The sequence below is a fragment of the Rhinoderma darwinii genome, chromosome 6 (assembly GCF_050947455.1).
Source record: "Rhinoderma darwinii isolate aRhiDar2 chromosome 6, aRhiDar2.hap1, whole genome shotgun sequence".
NCBI classification, from domain to species: domain Eukaryota; kingdom Metazoa; phylum Chordata; class Amphibia; order Anura; family Rhinodermatidae; genus Rhinoderma; species Rhinoderma darwinii.
In genome coordinates, this window is record NC_134692.1 from 85,981,183 (window position 1) to 85,990,679 (window position 9,497).

Sequence of the window (9,497 nt, forward strand, 5' to 3'; positions counted from 1 at the left end):
AATCAACCCATTTTTAAAAACTGCACCCCTCAAAGTATTCAAAACAGCATTTAGAAAGTTTCTTAACCCTTAAAGGGAATGTGTTGCAAATTAAACCTTTTTTTTTTTTAAGTGTCGTTGCTTATTTCTATTATATTTTTTACGTTTTTTGCTGTATTTTTTTTTTTTTTTCCGTATGTTGGAAAGTATTAAAAATTAAATAATAATTTGACATGTTTTCCAATGTTGGCCACCAGAGTGAGCACTTCCCAGAATTACAGCAAGGTGAATAAGGCAAAGCAACCTGACTCACAGCTGCTGTAAATGTGGGAGGGAACCTCACCCCCCCTCTCACAAGCCAGGTAAAGGTGTCTTCAAATTGCTAAGCAGTGTCTGGCAGCCATATTGGGTGTGATTCTGCAGCTGGAAGAAGTTAGGCTTTATTCAGACGAACGTGAATTACGTCCGTGCAACGCGCGTGATTTGCACGCGCGTTGCACGGACCTATATTAGTCTATGGGGCCGTGCTGACATGTCCGTGATTTTTACTCAGCGTGAGTCCGCTGAAAAAAAGTCACAACATGTCCGTTCTTTGGGCGTTTTTCGCGCATCACGCACCCATTGAAGTCAATGGGTGCGTGAAAACCACGCATGTCGCACGGAAGCACTTCCGTGCGGACAGCGTGATTCGCGCAACAGCTGTCAAAAGGATGAATGAAAACAGAAAAGCACCACGTGCTTTTCTGTTAATAAAACATCCAAATGGAGTGTCATAATGATGGCGGCTGCGCGAAAAGCACGCAGCCACGCATCATATGCTGCTGCCCCACGGAGCCGTTAAGTGGTTTTTGCGCACACAAAACGCAGCGTTTTTGCGTGCGCAAAAACGCCACGCTCGTGTGAATGAGGCCTTATAGGACACACCAAAAGGCCTTGTGTATGTTCACACGCTTACTAAACAAAGGGAAAACAGCTCCTGATTTTCAGCCATTTTTTAATCAAACTCGCGTTTTTTAACGGCCGTTTTTGGAGCTGTTTTTCTATAAAGTCAATGAAAAACGGCTCCAAAAACGTCCCAAGAAGTGATGTGCACTTCATTTTGGTCGGGCGTCTTTTTACGTGCCGTTTTTGGAAAACTACCACGTAAAAAACGCCCTGTCGGAACAGAACGCCGTATTTCCCATTGAAACCAATGGGCAGATGCTTGTAGGCGTTCTGCTTCCGATTTTTCCGCTGAAAACATTGTGTGTGAACATACCCCTAGGGTATGTGCACACGCTAACTGCATTTACGTCTGAAATGACAGAGCTGTTCTCAGGAGAAAACAGCTCCGTCATTTCAGACGTAATTGCTCGTACTTGCGTTTTGCAAGGCGTCAATTACGGCCGTAATTTGGAGCTGTTCTTCATTGAATTCAATGAAAAACGGCTCAAATTACGTCCCAAGAAGTGTCCTGCATATAATGTATATAAGTGTCCTGCACTTCTTTGCCGAGGCTGTTATTTTACGTGCCGTCTTTTGACAGCGACGCGTAAAATTACAGGTCGTCGGCACAGTACGTCGGCAAACCCATTCAAATGAATGGTCAGATGTTTGCCGACGTATTGGAGCCGTCTTTTCAGGCGTAAATCGAGGCGTAAAACGCCTCGTTTACGCCTGAAAATAGGTCGTGTGAACCCAGCCTTAGAATGATGAAAGTGAAGTGAATGACTTTTCAGTTGACCGGTTCACACGCCGTGTATTTGACATGTTTTTTTTTTGCACATTTTACGTGCAAAAAAAACACATAAAAAACGCTTGATTACACTTGATTTTGTGTGTTTGGGGGATGTGTGTGTGTGTGTGTGTGTGTGTGTGTGTTCTCGCCGCTGATTCTTCAAAACAGCTGATAAGCGGCTATGAAGTATCAGCGGCGCCCGTGCACACTCCACTCTGCCACACACACACGGGAAAAGTATTAAAGGGGTCGTCCAGGAAAACATGGCGCCGCACCTGTCCTCAGGTCGTGTGAGGTATTACAGCTCTGTCCTATTCACTTCAATGGAGGTGAACTGCAATACCAGACACAACCTGAGGACAGGTGTGGCGCTGTCTCCAATCCGGACACCCCTTCTGTCCTGAGATGACCCGACGGGGGAGGCGGGTGTCAGAGCCACCCACCGCCATCACCGCAGACAGAACCACACAACTATGGCATGAGGGCAGGGCTTGTCCTGAGTGCACTGTCTCTTGTTATGGACAGAGTTATAGTCACATGAACCCCGTCTGATGAACCGGTAACCTAGGTCCGATCACATGACAGAGGGGGTCACCAAAAACCCTGTGCACCCTCAGCCCGTCCATCCAGCCCTTTCCTGGTTATATCTGCGTCTGGGAAAGCTGGGTGACCACCATTACCCCATATACTGGAGTGTTTAGGGATGTGACTAATGAACCTCTCACACTCCAGTAGGAGGGGTAATGGTGGTCACCCAGCTTTCCCAGACCCCTGAACGGTAAATCTGTCTAATTGTGCTGAGACTGAGAGGTTCATTAGTCACATCCCCAAACAGTCTCAGAACAACTAGAGGGATTTACCGTTCAGGGGTCTGGGAAAGCTGGGTGACCACCATTACCCCTCCTACTGGAGTGTGAGAGGTTCATTAATCACATCCCTAAACACTCCAGTATGAGGGGTAATGGTGGTCACCCAGCTTTCCCAGACGCAGATATAACCAGGAAAGGGCTGGATCGACGGGCTTCACACAAGGGAGGGGGGGGGCCGTCGGGGGGGGCCGTTTCGGGGGGGCCGTCGGGGGGGGGGCGTCGGGGGTGGGCCGTTTCGGGGGAGGGGGGTGTCGGGTGGGGGTGCCCGTCGGGGGTCACAAGAGCGGGGGTCTGTGAGGTAGAGAGTGGGACATGCAGAGACACACATCTTACCTGCAGTGCAGCTGGTCTTCAAGATGGCGCCTGCTCTCTCCCTGCAAACAGCTGCTCTGCTCTGTCTGACTTTGACCTGCGAATGCGCAGGACAGAGCCATAGTGCAAAGTCAATGGGACGGGTCCCGTTCATTGACTCCTATGGACTGAGCTGCCGTATTCCATGTCTGTATGTGTCGTTAATCGACACATACAGAAATGGGAAAAAAAATGGCAGCCCCCATAGGGAAGAAAAAGTGTAAAAATAAAAAAAAGTAACACACAAACACACAAATTAATACAAACGTTTTTAATAAAACACTAACATCAAACTGATATTAAAAAAAAAAATTTTTGGTGACACTGTTCCTTTAAGGCCTTTTACAGGAGGTAAGATTTACAAATGTCATTTTTTAAATTTAAAGTTCCCTTTAAATCCATTTATTTCTGTAACACAGAAAGTTTTACCACAGAAATGTAGCTCCATATTTATTGCCCAGGTTTTGCAGTTTTTAGAAATGTCCCACATGTGGCCCCAGTTTGTTACTTGACTCAAACACAGGCCTCATAATTGAAGGAGCACCTAGTGGAGTTTGGGGCTTCCTTTTTATTAGATTATATTTGAGGCACCATGTCAGGTTTGAAGAGGTCTTGTGGTACCAAAACAGTGGAAACACCACCAAAAAGACACCATTTTGGAAACTACACCCCAAAGGAATTCATCTAGAGGTATAGTAAGCAGTTTGACCCCACAATTTTTTTCCTGAAATCATTGGAATAAAAACCTAAATATTTTTTCATAAAAAGTTTTAGCTCAGATTTTCATAAGGAATAAAAGAAATAAAGCACTCCAATATTTGTAAAGCAATTTCTCCCGAGTACGGCAACGTGCAAAATTTAGCTGAAATGGTTTTTGGGTGCATTTGCAAAGCCCCTTAGGGACAAAAACAGAGGAAACCACCCAAAAGTGATTACTCTTGGGAAACAGCACCCTTTAAGGAATCTATCTAGGGGTATAGTGAGCATTTAGACCAGGGGCCTAGCTAAAGGCTCATGGGCCCTGGTGCAAAAGTTATTCTTGGGCCTCCCCAAATTTCTTCTCATGGTCGACGGTCCGCAGCTTTCAGCTGCATCAATGGGTCTCCTAAGTGACTCAATGATGCAACACTAGCAGCCAGGGGCGTCACTAAGGTCTTAAAATATCAGGGGCAATATATATATACATATATATATATATATATATACATACATATATATATGAGACAGCATATCTACAGCACTACAACCCTATAGATATTGATAGGATTAGATACATTGGCTCAGCAGACAGTATCACACATGATAGGCTTAGATACAGGGCCCATTCGCTGACATTGCGGCTCCAGCGCTGGACCCCGGAAACGTAAGTATAAGAATTGTTTTGCTTTTTTATGTGTTACAAATTCTTTTTGGATTTGTGTTTTTTTACAGGTTCGGATGTTGGACTACTTCAGATGTTGGACTACTTTGATGGCGCCGTTTTTTTATTCTCAATAAAATGGTTAATGAGGGTTCTGTGTTTTTTTTATATTTCAATAAAATATTTTTTCTGTATATTTGTATTTTTTTTAAACTTTCTTACTACCGCCTTCGTAATTGTCGCCCCCACACAACCCTAATTAACCATTTTATTCAAAATAAAAAAAGCTGTCATCGAAGTAGTCCTCGAATCCGACGTAGTCCAATGACCGAACCTGCAAAAAAACACAAGCAAACAAAAAAAACATTAGTAACACACATTGTAGGCTTAGATACAGGGCCCACGTCTGTTGGACTCTGTGTCTAAGCCTAACACAAGCTAGGCTTAGAAACAGGGTCCAGCAGACAGGATCACACATGGGCCATGTATCTAAGCCTTCCATGTGGTTGGCTTAGGTACAGTGCCTAGCAGACACCCGCCGGGACCCCGGCTAATCAGCTATTTTGAAGGGGGAGCAGTGCTCGTACGAGCATTGCTTCCCCTTCATTCCGGTCACTTGTTCACTCTGTGAATCGCCGACTAACCGCGATTGGATAAGAGATAGATAGATAGATAGATAGATAGATAGATAGATAGATAGATAGATAGATAGATAGATAGATACAGTGGCGTAACTACCACCGTAGCGGCTGCTACGGGGCCCGCGGCATGGGGGGGCCGGCACGGGCCCCCACCATGGCCGGAGGCTCCGCTAGCAGCCGCTATGGCTACTACAGCGCGACGTCACTGAACACTACAGCAGAGCAGGGAGGTATCTCCCCGCTCTGCCATTAAACAAAAGACATGTATCCCCTATCCACAGGATAGGGGATACATGTGTGATCGCTGGCAGCGATAGGGAGAACGGGGGACCGAAAGTCCCCTGAAGTTCTCCATCACAAACCTCGGACTTCCGGGGTCTCCGTTGGCAGCTCCGTAGAAATGAATGGAGCGCCGGTCGCGCTTGTGCGCATGCGTGACCAGCGCTCCTTTCATTTTTATTGAGCTGCGCAGACGCCGGAAGTCAGAGGTTAGTCATGGAGAACTTCGGGGGACTTTCGGTCCCCCGTTCTCCTTATCGCTGCCAGCGATCACACGTGTATCCCCTATCTTGTGGATAGGGGATACATTTCTTTTATAGGACACACTGTAGGTCGCATTTTTTTGGGAGGGGGGACGCTGTATGGCGTTCCCTACAGGGGAGGGGCTGTATGGCGTTCCCTACAGGGGGGGGGCTGTATGGCGTTATCTACAGGGGGGGGCTGTATGGAGTTCTCTACAGGAGGGGCTGTATGGCGTTCCCTACAGGGGGGGCTGTATTGCGTTATCTACAAAGGGGGCTGTATGGCGTTATCTACAGGGGGGTGTATGGCGTTATCTACAGGGGGGCTGTATGGCGTTATCTAAAGAGGGGGCTGTATGGCGTTACCTACAAAGGGGGCTGTTTGGCGTATCTACAGGGGGGGCTGTATGGCGTTCTCTACAGAGGGGGCTGTATGGCGTTATCTACAAAGGGGGCTGTTTGGCGTTTGGCTGTTTGGCGTTATCTACAGGGGGGCTGTATGGCGTTCTCTACAGAGGGGGCTGTATGGAGTTATCTACAGGGGGGCTGTATGGCGTTATCTGCAGGGGGCTGTATGGCGTTATCTAAAGGGGGATTTATGGCGCTATCTACAGAGGGGTCTGTATCGCGTTATCTACAGGGGGGGCTATAAAAAAGGCACTATCTACAAGGGGGGGGTTGTGTGACACCCTGGGGAGGTGGGCCCCAGTCAAAAGTTTGCTATGGGGCCCAGTCTTTCCTAGATAGATAGATAGATAGATAGATAGATAGATAGATAGATAGATAGATAGATAGATAGATAGATAGATAGATAGATAGATAGATAGATAGATAGATAGATATACTTTGTCTGTTATGCTAAAGAGTCAGCCCTGAAGTATGACTGCTCAGCATGACAGACTTACACACAATGAAGGTGTTACTTACATACATCTGGTGTGGGGTCAGAGAGCAGCAGCACACGATCTTCTTGCTGTAGCCATTCCTATCCCTCTGCACAGGCCACGAGGAAGAGGGAAACAGCTAGAAGCGAGCTGATTGGGTGGTCAGTACAGTGGGCGGGCAAGAGTCTTCCCCCTCCGTGCAATGACTATTTCACCGCCGAGCTGCCACCAATGCTTTAAAATACATTACTGGGTCTCTTTTGTACCGCAGCAGGGACCCAGCAATGCAGAGGAATCATTGTAGCACTACTGTGGTGAGGGGGGCCTGCGGGCCCCCCCTAGCTGGGGGCCCGGTCGCAGTTGCGACCGCTGCGACCCCTATAGCTACGACACTGATTTACACTCCACAGGTCTTTTGCTGAATTTATTGGAATTAGGCAGTGAAAACAAAAGTCAACATTTTTTACACTAAAATGTTGAATTATTTCATTTTCATGGGGCTATTTGGCATGCACATTTTGCTGGATTGGTTTTTGGGCGCCATATATACGCATTTGCAAAGTCCCTGAGCTACCAGAGTACAGTGGGAGCCCCCAAGACGTGACCCCATTTTGGAAACTACACCCCTCAAGGCATTTATCATTGGCCTGGACATATGACAAGGCTCCATGCTACATTTGCAGAGCCCCTGAGGTACCAGCAGGGGTGAACCTAGCCCCTCTGCTGCCTGAGGCGAACTATAAAAAGGTCCCCCCCCCCCCCCCAATCTATCGGAGTTTTCTCATTACTAGATTTACACAAACACGCAATATATACATTTTTGAAATAGGAAAACATTTGATGTTTATTTGTTAGGCCCTGTTCACATGGAGTATTTTGACGAGTTTTTTGGCGCGGAAACCGCTCCGCAAATCTCGTCAAAAACCAGCCGAAAATGCCTCCCGAGAAAGAAGGGACATGCCCTATCTTCACGCGTTTACGCCTCTGACTTCCCATTGACATCAATGGGAGGCAGAGAAAGCGTATTTCGCGGAGTTTTTTGCCCATAGCACTCAATGGGCGCAAGCGAAAAACGTGGCGAAAATCGCGGCACACGACGTGCAGGAAGGACAAAATCTGCCTCAAAATCTCTAACAGAATTTTGAGGCAGAATTTTCCTCCTGCAAAAAAACTCTGTGTGAACATACCCTTAAAGTGCTGTTTGAAGTATGGAAAATATTTAAAGAATTATTCTTACTGCCAATCAGTGCAGTGCAAATAGTACAGTCATATACCCCCATATCTTTCCTCAGCAGCCAGTTTCATTTGCGGCGTCACTCTCTGCAATTACATTCAGGCCAGTCCAGGACGGATCGCGCTTAGCGCTGTTTTGAAGCGGCACGACCTGGGCTGGTTTCTTTGCTCGACCTGCTGGATAGTAGTGGTCTGCCTGTGCTGACTTGAAGCCAGTGGTGGATTAATATGATCTTAGGCCCTGGGCTGTACACAGGTCATGGGCCCACATAACACACGTAAGTATCACCTACATGTCAAAGTACATCACATGCCACTCTGCAGACTGTCTCTTAGCTTGATCATCTGCTGCCACACTCACACGTCCCCACAGCCCCCATCACAGTAATTTACATAGATTGTAACACAAACATTACCAATAATACCACCATACCAATATTGAATAATACCGCCACACCATAACCACATAGTGACTGAATAATACCCCCATACTGTTACTGAATAATACCGCCACATCATAACCACATAGTGACTGAATAATACCCCCATACTGTTACTGAATAATACCACCACACCATAACCACATAGTGACTGAATAATACCCCCATACTGTTACTGAATAATACCCCCACATCATAACCACATAGTGACTGAATAATACCCCCATACAGTTACTGAATAATACCGCCACACCATGACCACATAGTGACTGAATAATACCCCCATGTACTGTATGTATATATATATATATATATATATATATATATATATATTGTAGCAGTGCAGCTACTGGACAGTGCAGAAACTCAGGTTTTAAGCAACCAGGGAGCATGTACAGCAGAGAGGGTTTTCTCTGCTATTGCTTGGGTGTAAAGCCTGGAATAGGGCCTGGTTTGCTGTAGTGTATTTTTGTGTGTTTGTGTTTTTTTACAAGTTCGGTTGTTGGACTACTTCGGATTCAAGGACGACTTCAATGACAGCGTTTTTTTATTCTCAATAAAATGGTTAATGGGGGTTGTGTTTTTTTATTTCAATAAAATATTTTTTCTATGTTTTTGTACTTTTTAAAACTTTATTATTACCGACTTAGTAATGTCCGCTGGCTGATTGACAACCTCCATTACTAAGGTGGGGCTTAATGTTAGCAGGTGCAGAGGCTAACACTAACACCCAATATTACCCCGGTACCCACCGCCACCAGGGGTGCTGGGAAGAGCCGGGTACGAACCAGTACCCGACCATCTGTAGTGATGGCCAGGCACCGGGGCGGCCGCAGGCTGTTAGTATCAGGCTGGGGAAGGCAAAAAACAGTGGCCCCCTACCACCCTGGTAATGCTGCCTGCTGCTGCTGTGTTGCATCTGGCTGGTTATGAAAATTAGGGGGGACCCCACATCGTTCTTTCCAATTATTTTGTATTTTATTTTTTTTAAATGACGTGGGGTCCCCCCCATTTTTCATAACCAGCCAGATACAATAAAGCAGCAGCAGCCTAGCATTACCAGGGTGGGAAGGGCCACTGTATAAGGCCTTCCCCAGCCTGCGGCCGCCTCATTGCCCGACCATCACTACAGATGGTCAAGTACTGGATCGTACCCGGATCTTCCCAGCACCCCTGGTGGCGGTGGGTACCGGGGTAATAAAGGGGGTTAGTGTTAGCCTCTGCACCGGCTAACACTAAGCCCCGCCTTAGCAATGGACGCTGTCACTCACCCGGCGGCCATTACTAAGGCGGTAGTAATACAGTTTAAAAAAAAACACAAAGACATGGAAAAAATATTTTATTGAAATAAAAATAAACCACACAACCCTCATTAACCATTTTATTGATAATAAAAAAAATTTCATCGAAGTAGTCCTGGAATCCGACGTAGTCCAACGACCGAACCTGTAAGAAAACACACAAAAAACGATTAGTAACACATGTGTTAGGCTTAGATACAG

The 9,497-nt window shown here is 46.4% G+C and overlaps 1 protein-coding gene across 2 annotated transcripts in view; it reads right to left on the reverse strand.

Moving 5' to 3' along the window:
- The window catches only part of ARPC1A (actin related protein 2/3 complex subunit 1A), a 191,125-nt gene extending 184,698 nt beyond the window's left edge, over positions 1–6,427 (reverse strand). Inside the window, exon 1 of one of the 2 annotated variants that reach the window (XM_075830005.1) lies at positions 6,366–6,427. The gene's annotated coding sequence lies outside the window, so the exon portion shown is untranslated. The remainder of the gene's footprint in view (positions 1–6,365) is intronic. The other variant, XM_075830006.1, reaches the window with a different exon arrangement.
- Between the last annotated feature and the right edge of the window lie 3,070 nt (positions 6,428–9,497).